Source organism: Octodon degus, unplaced genomic scaffold, assembly GCF_000260255.1.
Source record: "Octodon degus isolate 3935 unplaced genomic scaffold, OctDeg1.0 scaffold00030, whole genome shotgun sequence".
NCBI classification, from domain to species: Eukaryota; Metazoa; Chordata; class Mammalia; order Rodentia; family Octodontidae; genus Octodon; species Octodon degus.
In genome coordinates this window covers 18,933,659-18,942,511 of record NW_004524606.1, presented here as the reverse complement: position 1 = coordinate 18,942,511, position 8,853 = coordinate 18,933,659, and the positions used below count along the sequence as shown (strand labels likewise).

The following is an 8,853-nucleotide window of genomic DNA, read 5'->3' as shown; positions in this document are numbered from 1 at the left end:
TATTTGTTGAAACTGTACTTCTGATTGGATTTGAAACTGTCTCATTGCAATCTGCTTATCAATAAAACTTTGAAAAAAAATAAAATAAAATAATTTTTAAGAAAAAAAATGCTATGTTTATGGGTGAAAGAAATCAAACACGTAGGGGTTTTCCCATAAAGTTCATGAGAAAAATAATGTCAGTATCTTGTGATTCATAGAAAAGAAGTGATAGACCCAGTAAGCTTTATAGTGGATCAGAAAAAAATAATAAAATAAAAATCAAAGAGAATTTCCCACAAGTAGTAAGTTTCCATATAATAAATAAAAAATTAATGCTCAATATAGAAGTCTTGGGTAATTTTTAAAAGGATGAAATAAAAAGACTATTATCCACCAAAGATAAGTGTTATTAGTATTTTGATATATATCCTTTTTGGTTTCTTATTATTTTTTGCTTTACATAATAAAATGAAATCTATTTTATATGCTATTTTTCAACTTTAGATTTTTAGCAATATATGACATTTTTCTGTGCCAATAAATCTTTGAGGCATACACTTTTTATAATGAAAATTGCTTTTATCTCATTACACAACTATACTGCCTTATACATAAAAAGGATATATAAAACATTATATAGAAGAGAAAAAAAGAACATATTTAGACCTCTCAGCAATTATTAACTTTTTAGTGTATACCTCCCAACTTTCCCCAAGTGGGGAGTTGAGTTACTATCTTGCATCCAGTTGGGCATATAGTTCAGCGATAGAGCACATACTAGCTTGTACAAGGCCTTGCCCTCATAGACTTTTAAGTATCCAGTAGCCTGCCATATAGTAGACATTCACTTAGTAAACATTTATTAAATAAGTGAATGAGAAAATGGGAGCTCCATACCACAATGAATCTTGAATTAGGAAATAACAAGTATGCTGTCTAATGACTGGAAGTACTTTCAGCAGTATCGACACTATGATATAGATTTTTGCATATATATGTTTCATATCTAAGCAGAGTTAATATATAGTTTCTTAGTAAAAAGAAAAAATCCAAAGCAAAAAACAAACCTCATCAAATTATTTGCTACCTTTAAATTCATGAAATGCATTTTGACTGTATTTTTATTACTAGGAATTATGGCACATTAACTGGCCTGCTTCTACCCCTGCCTCTCATGTGTCCAGCTAGCTTCAGGAATGCTGCTGGTGCAGGGCCATGTGTGTCTTTACCATTGACACATGATTCTTGTAAGTGTGGTGGTGGGCATGTGACATTTGTCTGATATAACCAGATGCTTATTAAAACAATCATGAACATTATTTTCCATTGTCTAGGTTTTCTAGAACTGATTACAGAAGTTGTAATAAGAAACGTGTGGAGGACTGGGGAGATAGTTCAGTAGAATAAGTGCTTGCCTGGTAAGTGCAGGCTCTTGAGTTCAATCTCTCATAACCACAAGTGGGGGGAAAGAAAAGAAAAGAAAAGAAATGAGTGGCTAGCTAGGTAGACAGCTAAATCAACTTTATTATAACTCTACTGCTATCACATAAGACTAGTGAAGTATACTCTCAGAGAGATTTTTATGACTCTGAACTTATATAATTATTTGGATCTGGAGATTTTAAACTGTCATATTGCTGGAAGAGATCCAGAAAAGTCAATTTAAAAGTGAAGAATACTTAGATTGGACTGATCTTGGATACCAGCTAGTCTTATATTCTCATTTTATAGGTGAAGAAAGAAAGCTCCAGAAGAGAGAGCTGAGTTACTCATCATCTTATAGCAAGTCAATTACAAAACTGTAACTTGACGTCTTGTATTCAGAACTCTAGCCTGATGAGATTTCTGGTAGACAAAGATAAAAATTTAAAACGTGCAAATGCAACATGTGACCTGTAGGGAGCTGCGTATAACCGCGCCCTGAGATGGGGCCGGTTTCCACCTTCCACCCCCTCAGGGGGTGAGCGCTCCCGGTAGTAAACAACTCTATAAAAGGCGAAGGCTTGGGCTAATGCATTGCTTCCGCATACCTGGACCAATGGACAGTACATACGTGGCACCCCATGGTTGGAAGCCCTGAGACTTATAAGCTAAGAGCAGGGGCCTCGGGGGAGGGAGAAGACAGATGTGGGAGAGCAATAAAGAGCTGCGCAGAAAACAACCAGTGGTCACGTCTTCTTTGCTGGCAAGGCCGCGCGCGACAGTGACCACCATTTCAATGGGATATATACAGATATACAAACACAGGTGTGTTCCTTTATACAGTCATCTATATAAACATGTACAATATATATACATATATGTCTATGAGAGAGGAGGAGGAAGAGGAGGAGGAGGAAGAGGAAGAGGAGGAGGAGGAAGAGGAGGAGGAGGAGGAGGAAGGAGAAGAAGAAGAAGAAGAAGAAGGAGAAGGAGAAGAAGAAGAAGAAGAAGAAGAAGAAGAAGAAGAAGAAGAAGAAGAAGAAGAAGAAGAAGAGGAAGAAAAGCAGAGGAAGAAGAAAAGAGAAGGGAGAAAAGTAGGGGGAAAATGAGAATAAGAAAACAAAACCTTTCTGAGTAGCATAGTGCACTTTGTGGTTTCACCTCTGAGGGAATAAAATGTGAATCATGGGGCCAGGGAGATGGATCAGTGGAATAAGCACTTCCTTGGCAAATGCAAAGGCTGGAGTTCAATCCCTGGTTCTGAAAAAAGAAAAAAAAAATCACACAGAATGGTTTGAAATGTGAAACTCTCATCAACTTCTCTGGAACATATGAAAAAACTGGAGGGCCGTAGTTTTGGAACTGAATTTGAAATGCTTTGGATATCAGTATTTTAAGCTTACCCCCTTTCCTTTGAATCTAATGAATTTAACAAAGGAACTCAATTTTAGTCACTGGAGACTAATTATACAGTCTATCATGACCTGTAGCTAAAGCTTCTTGAATGAAGGGAGCATATCCAGAGAGTAAATGAACTGTAGCACTAAAGAAACATGCTCACAGAATTGACATGCCTCTCAGTAATGGATAATTGAACCTAAGTGAAATGGAAGAAAAACATGCAATAAGTACAGATATTTCCTGGAAAATTAGAAGATATTACAATGACTTACACAAGGCTCCTTACAGTTTTTAAGTTTCATTACTGTACTTATCATTCCTTCAATCGTACTCCTCTAGCTGAGCTGTTGCTGTGGTCACAGATAGTGATAGATTCCATTCTCTTTTCAGGTTAGCTCAGGCTTAATATTGCTTCCAGAGTTATATTCTTAAAGCAATACTTTAGGGATTCTTGCTTAGATTGAAATATTCGAGGCTTCTCATTGCCTTGGATATTTTGAAAGTGGAGGTTCTCAACTTTAAAGTTGGTAACACTGTGGGCGAGATTGTTAAAATGCAAATTTCTAAACATACTTGCAAGAAAATTCATGGATCTGGGGTGATTCACAGGAATTTATATTTCAACATGTGCTAGTGTATTTCTGATGTAGGCATTTCATGATCATTGCCCTCCAAAACCTGGTCTGCATGTTGAATTCCAGCTTGTTATCCAGAGGAGTGACTTCAAAGGGTGCAAATTTAGATTCATGGCAGGCCAAAGAGGGGTAGGACAGTGGTTTGCAAAACATCTGTAAGAACTGGAAAGACTGGACAACCATGACTGTCACAGAATTTACACTTTATGGTTAATGGAAATGCATTTGAAAAGTTATGCCACCATTTCTTGGCTTAAGTCTGCCAGACATCTGGCACATTGGAATAGGGTCAGAAGATATATGTGTGGGTTTCATTTACTCATAAGCTTGTGATAATTAACTATTGTGTTATTTTGAGTAAGAAACACCCAACTGAATGGTTTAGTACAGTTCTGAGGATGGCTGAATGGATTTGCTGAAGAAGAAAGACCCACCCTGAGTGTGAGTGGCACCACCCAATAGGTTTATAACTTGAGTGGAAAGAAGAAAGAAGACTCATGTCTGTTTCTCCAGAGGAGTTCCAGTCTTTGCCTTTGCCTTGGGTTTCTGTTTCCTGGCCATCAGTGTGGAGTCTTTGGACTTCCAGTGCACACACTGTATAGAGCCTCTTTTGTATCCCTTCATATTTGACACTGCAAGTGCCCGTTGTAAACCTACCTTGTAAAACCACATACATTATACAATATATAATATATGTTATGTATATTATATTAAACCTGTTTTGCTAGTGAGCATTGACTGATACAGAGTCATGTAACTGGCTAACCACTGGCATTCTCAACTTTTCTGAACTGTAAGTTGGGAATAATGCCTCCCTTCTCTATTGATTTATAAGGATTAAGAATTTGAAATTGAATAAGAATTTGGAATAAGAATTTGAATAAGAATTTGAAAATGATTTGAAATTTGAGAAGTGTTGAATAATTAAGGTCCTCTGTATTTATTTATATTAATAGCCTGTTCTCTTCACCCTCTGTTCCTTTTGCCTTTGCAGAGTGACAAATGAATGTTGCTTGGGAGAGTAATTGCAGTTAAGCAGGCTAGATCAATGGGAGAGTGTATGTTGACATTAAACCCACTACTGCTATTTGCAAGAGAAGGAAAAAGGTTCTATAACAGTCAGCAGAATGCTTAGGATTATTGTAAGGATTTGGTAGCTTGGAGATCTGCTCTAGATTTGCATGGTTGAGTCTAACTTGTTCTGTGAATGTGTAGTTGGCTGAGTCTAATAGTGAGAAAACTCACACTTACTGACATCCAAAAGCTTAATAAGGAGGACAAATAGCTTGTGCAACCAAACCTTGCACATTTCACTAAAAAGAAATCATAAAATATAAACAAAATGTTGTCTGTGTGGGTGTCATAGTTATTGACTTAGTTTTCAACTTGGGAACTATGGTCACTGCCTTCAGAAGTTATAAGAACAATAGACTTTGGTTTGTTTTAAAATTGTCACCCTCACAAGAAGCCTGACACTTCACACTGTCTTAGGCCCCATTAACAGGGGCAGAGCTCTTGTGTAGGCTTGGGTTCACTCTGTTCTACACACAGTTGAGGTGTGTAAACATTTAGTGGCTTTCCTGTGGCTCCTTGATGATCCAGATCCTTCTAAATGTTTTCTTTCTCTGTCTCTGTTTCTCTTTTTCTTTCTGTGTCTGTTTCTATCTCTGTCTTACTTCAGCTATGTTTTCCTGTCCTACATTTGTTGTTCACATGTCAGAAATGAAAGGGTTAAAAACAAAACAAAGCAAAACATTGTTCTCAGAAGTTTGTGGTATCATTAGTAGAATGGATAAAATTAAATATTTTTCCTCTACCATGTATACAACAAATTCATATTTTGAGATATGTATATGAATAGCCTGTTCTCTTTAACTTTTATTCTTTTCATCTTGTCCAAGTGGCAAAAAAAGCCTCACTCAAGAGAGTAGTTGCCATTAAATAGGCTAACCCCACATGGAAGAGTGGGTGTTGGTATTTGTCCTGCCTTTTGTTTTCTATTGTTATTGTTTTTATTAGTTACTGTTATTTTGTGTGAGTCTTACACAGCAGAATTTTCTTGTAGTTCAGGAGACTAGCAGGCCAGCGTGTCACTTGGGCGTTGATGATCTCATCTAAGTCCTCTCTTTAAAGCTCGCAGATTGCCTTCTTCCAAAGTCTGCACATGCTCTTCATTTCATGCCTTTATTTAAAAAGAAATTAAATATAAATGCAGTTCAAGCCCTCGTGAAATCTTCCTCATCCTATTCTTTTTTTTTTTTTTTTCTTTCTGCAAAGCTTTATTCCAGAGGGGCTCAGTCCTTCTTGGCAGCTACCTTCCTCATGGTGGCCAGCACGTTGCTCAGCTTCTCATGCTTCCTCTTGGGGCAGATGTGTGTCCCCACCCTTTTCTTGATGAACTTGAAGGCATGCTTGTTCTTGGAGACCTTGAGCAGCTCCATGCTTGTAGGGGGTGAAGCCGCACACCTCCCGGATCATGTCCCGCACGAACTTGGTGTGTTTGGTGAGACGTCTGCGGCAGTGGCTGTGCCTCGGTTTGCTCACATTCTTAGTCACCTTCTGGCCCTTGTTGAGGCCCATAGCCATGGGATAGTGGGGGGCCATGACTACTCTTTTTCAATGGTTGCTGTCTCTCATCCTATTCTTATTCCTTTCTCTTTCTATATATAACCACTATGCTAAATTAAGTGAATAACATAATGCTAAAGTGAATGTTTTCACTAGTGTCACAGAATTCAAAGTGAGGTTTTCACCTGTGAGTGGAACTGTGACAGTAGGTGTCCACAATCAGCCCTTATCTTTCCAAAATCATGTCAAAGTCTGTGTCTCATATAAATAGTTTTCAGCTGACACAAACCTTCATTTTTTCCAAGCTGTATTTCAAAAGCAGCACGTGTGGATACATTTTACTTTAATGTGCTTTTATTTTATTTTTTAAATAATTTTTATTTTTCATTAATAAAAGTTTGCAGTACATACTGATTACATTCTTCATGGGGGAACTGGTACAGTGCTTAACATATTTGCTTTAGGTTCATCCCCTTCCCTGTCCTCCATTCCCTCTCCCTCCAGATCTTGGTCTTCTTTCCACTTATGAAGGATCTATCTCTGTTTCCTATTATCTTTTATCTTGTTCTTCATTTATATTTTTAGTTTCTTGCATGAGAGAAACCATGCAATTCTTAAGTGTGTATCTGACTTATTTTACTTAACATTATGCTACTAAAATGCACCCACTTTCCTGCAAGTGACTCAAGTGAGTCCTTCATGGCGGAGTAAGACTCAATTCTGTCTCAGATCCTCTTCTCTCATCCAGCACCCAAAATGAAGAAAGGAAAGGTTTATTTAGCTCACAGTTACTGGAGGTTTCAGTGCATACTTGGCTGGCTCTAAGGCAGAGTGGCACAGGGCAGAGAGCATCCTTTCATGGTGGTGGAAAAGAGCAAGAGAGCAAAGGGAGGAGGAGCAGCAACAATGGCCACAAGAGCAAGTCTGTCTCCCTTATGTCACATTCAGGCTCTCTGTCCCAGGTGGGGTGTAGCACTCACACCCATCATCCCAGCAGCACCCACACCCATAATTCCAGGGGATCATGAGTTAATCACAAACTTTAGAAGTCTGTCCCATGACTGCATGAGGCTTTGGGGGAACATCTAGACACAAACTATAATGTATACTATTACAGAATACTACTAATACTACTAATATTTCATGTATAAATGCTATGCTTTCATTCTGTTGATGGGAATATAGATGGCATTTAAGATTTAGGTATTATGAATTGTGCTGCTATAAACATGGTATTAATCAATAGTGTGTAGTATGATGTCATTAATTCTTTTGGGAAGATACCTAGAAGTGGAATAGCTTGGTTAATGGAGTTTCTAGTTTTGGTTTTCTTAGGAGTCTGCATACTGACTTTCATAGATTTTGTGCAACTGAAAAGTGGGGCAAGAGACAGAGGAAGGGAGAAGGGGATGAAAAAACGAATTAAGATGTGTTATGTGTTCATACCAACTTCATACGAGGAGTGTGATCATTATGTACTGCAAACATGTAGTAATAAAAGATAAAAATAGGAAAAAAGAATATATTTAGATTAAAAGGTAAGATAATTTTTTTAATGTGTGGAGAATATGATTTATATGAAAGAAATTTTAAATAATCTGCCAGAAGGGCCAGCAAGATAGCTCAGTGGACTAAAATGCCTGCTTAGGCAAGCCCAGGGACCGGGGTTCGACCTCCTATACCACTTGCCATATCAGTCCCTCACCCTCAGGGTGGTTTGAGCCCAACAGAGTCTGAGTGTACTGGTGCATGCCTGTAATCCCAGTACTGGGGAGGCCAAAAGCAAGAAGATCACCACAAGTCTGAGCTGCATAGTGAGACTCTGTAACTACCAAAATACATTAAATAAAAACAAGAGAAAAATTTGCCAAAAAGCTGCTAGAAGTGCAAGAAAGTTTAGCAAAATCAGAAGGTGTGAAATGAATCTATAAAAATCAGTTGTATATTAGCAGTTAAAAATCCAAATTTAGGAACAAGAAAATATTATGAAACTGAAAACATCACACCACACTGATATATATGACTTATGTTTTTTTTAATGTTAGAAACCAGAGTAAACTTTTTTTTTATTCAGTAAGGATCTTTTATTGTGTCATTAAAATATCACAGATTGGAGTGTGTGGGAGAGCTTCTGGCTACCCTGTGCCAGCGGGACCTTCTGGTCAGATTCCAGACACAGCATGGGTAAGACCCTCTTCCACCACCTTGGGACACCATCCACCACTCCGCAGCACCTCCCCCAACCCGAAAACTGAGTAGGAATTTCTGTTTTTTGGGTGGAACCGGGGATTGAACTCAGGACCTTGCACTTGCCAGGGAAGCGCTTATTCCACTGAGCCATCTCCCCGGCCCCCTGAGTAGGAATTTTTTTTCATAATTTTATTGATAAACAAATAGCAATGAGACAGTTTCAATAATTAACACAGTGCATACATTCTTCTTAGTGGTTAATTGCTGTACAAGATGTAAACTTGAGATCCTATTTACAAACAACATTAGAACAAATCATTCTATTCATTAGGAGAATGTAACTATATGTCTATCCTAACCACTTTGAATACACAATACAAAATGGACATTCATCTGTATACACTTTTTTTGTTAAGTTCCGTTATTTGAATATTATAGGTGTGAAAACTCAGCAAAATATTCTAAAAGAGTCCAGTAGCCCATAATAGCATTGGGTCTTCCGTTTAACTGGCAATGTCAGAAATTATTGACCTCAGTCCCCCACAGCTCAACATAACAGCATGGCTTTACTTCCTATATTTTGTCTTCATACTTTCCTACTGGATGGTTAAGACCATGGTAAAGCATGACCTATGCAACAAGAGTTGTAGCTTTT

General features: G+C 37.8%; 1 pseudogene; it reads right to left on the bottom strand.

Moving 5' to 3' along the window:
- Positions 1-8,170: 8,170 nt before the first annotated feature.
- LOC111816333 overlaps positions 8,171-8,853 on the bottom strand; it is a 1,261-nt pseudogene continuing 578 nt past the window's right edge.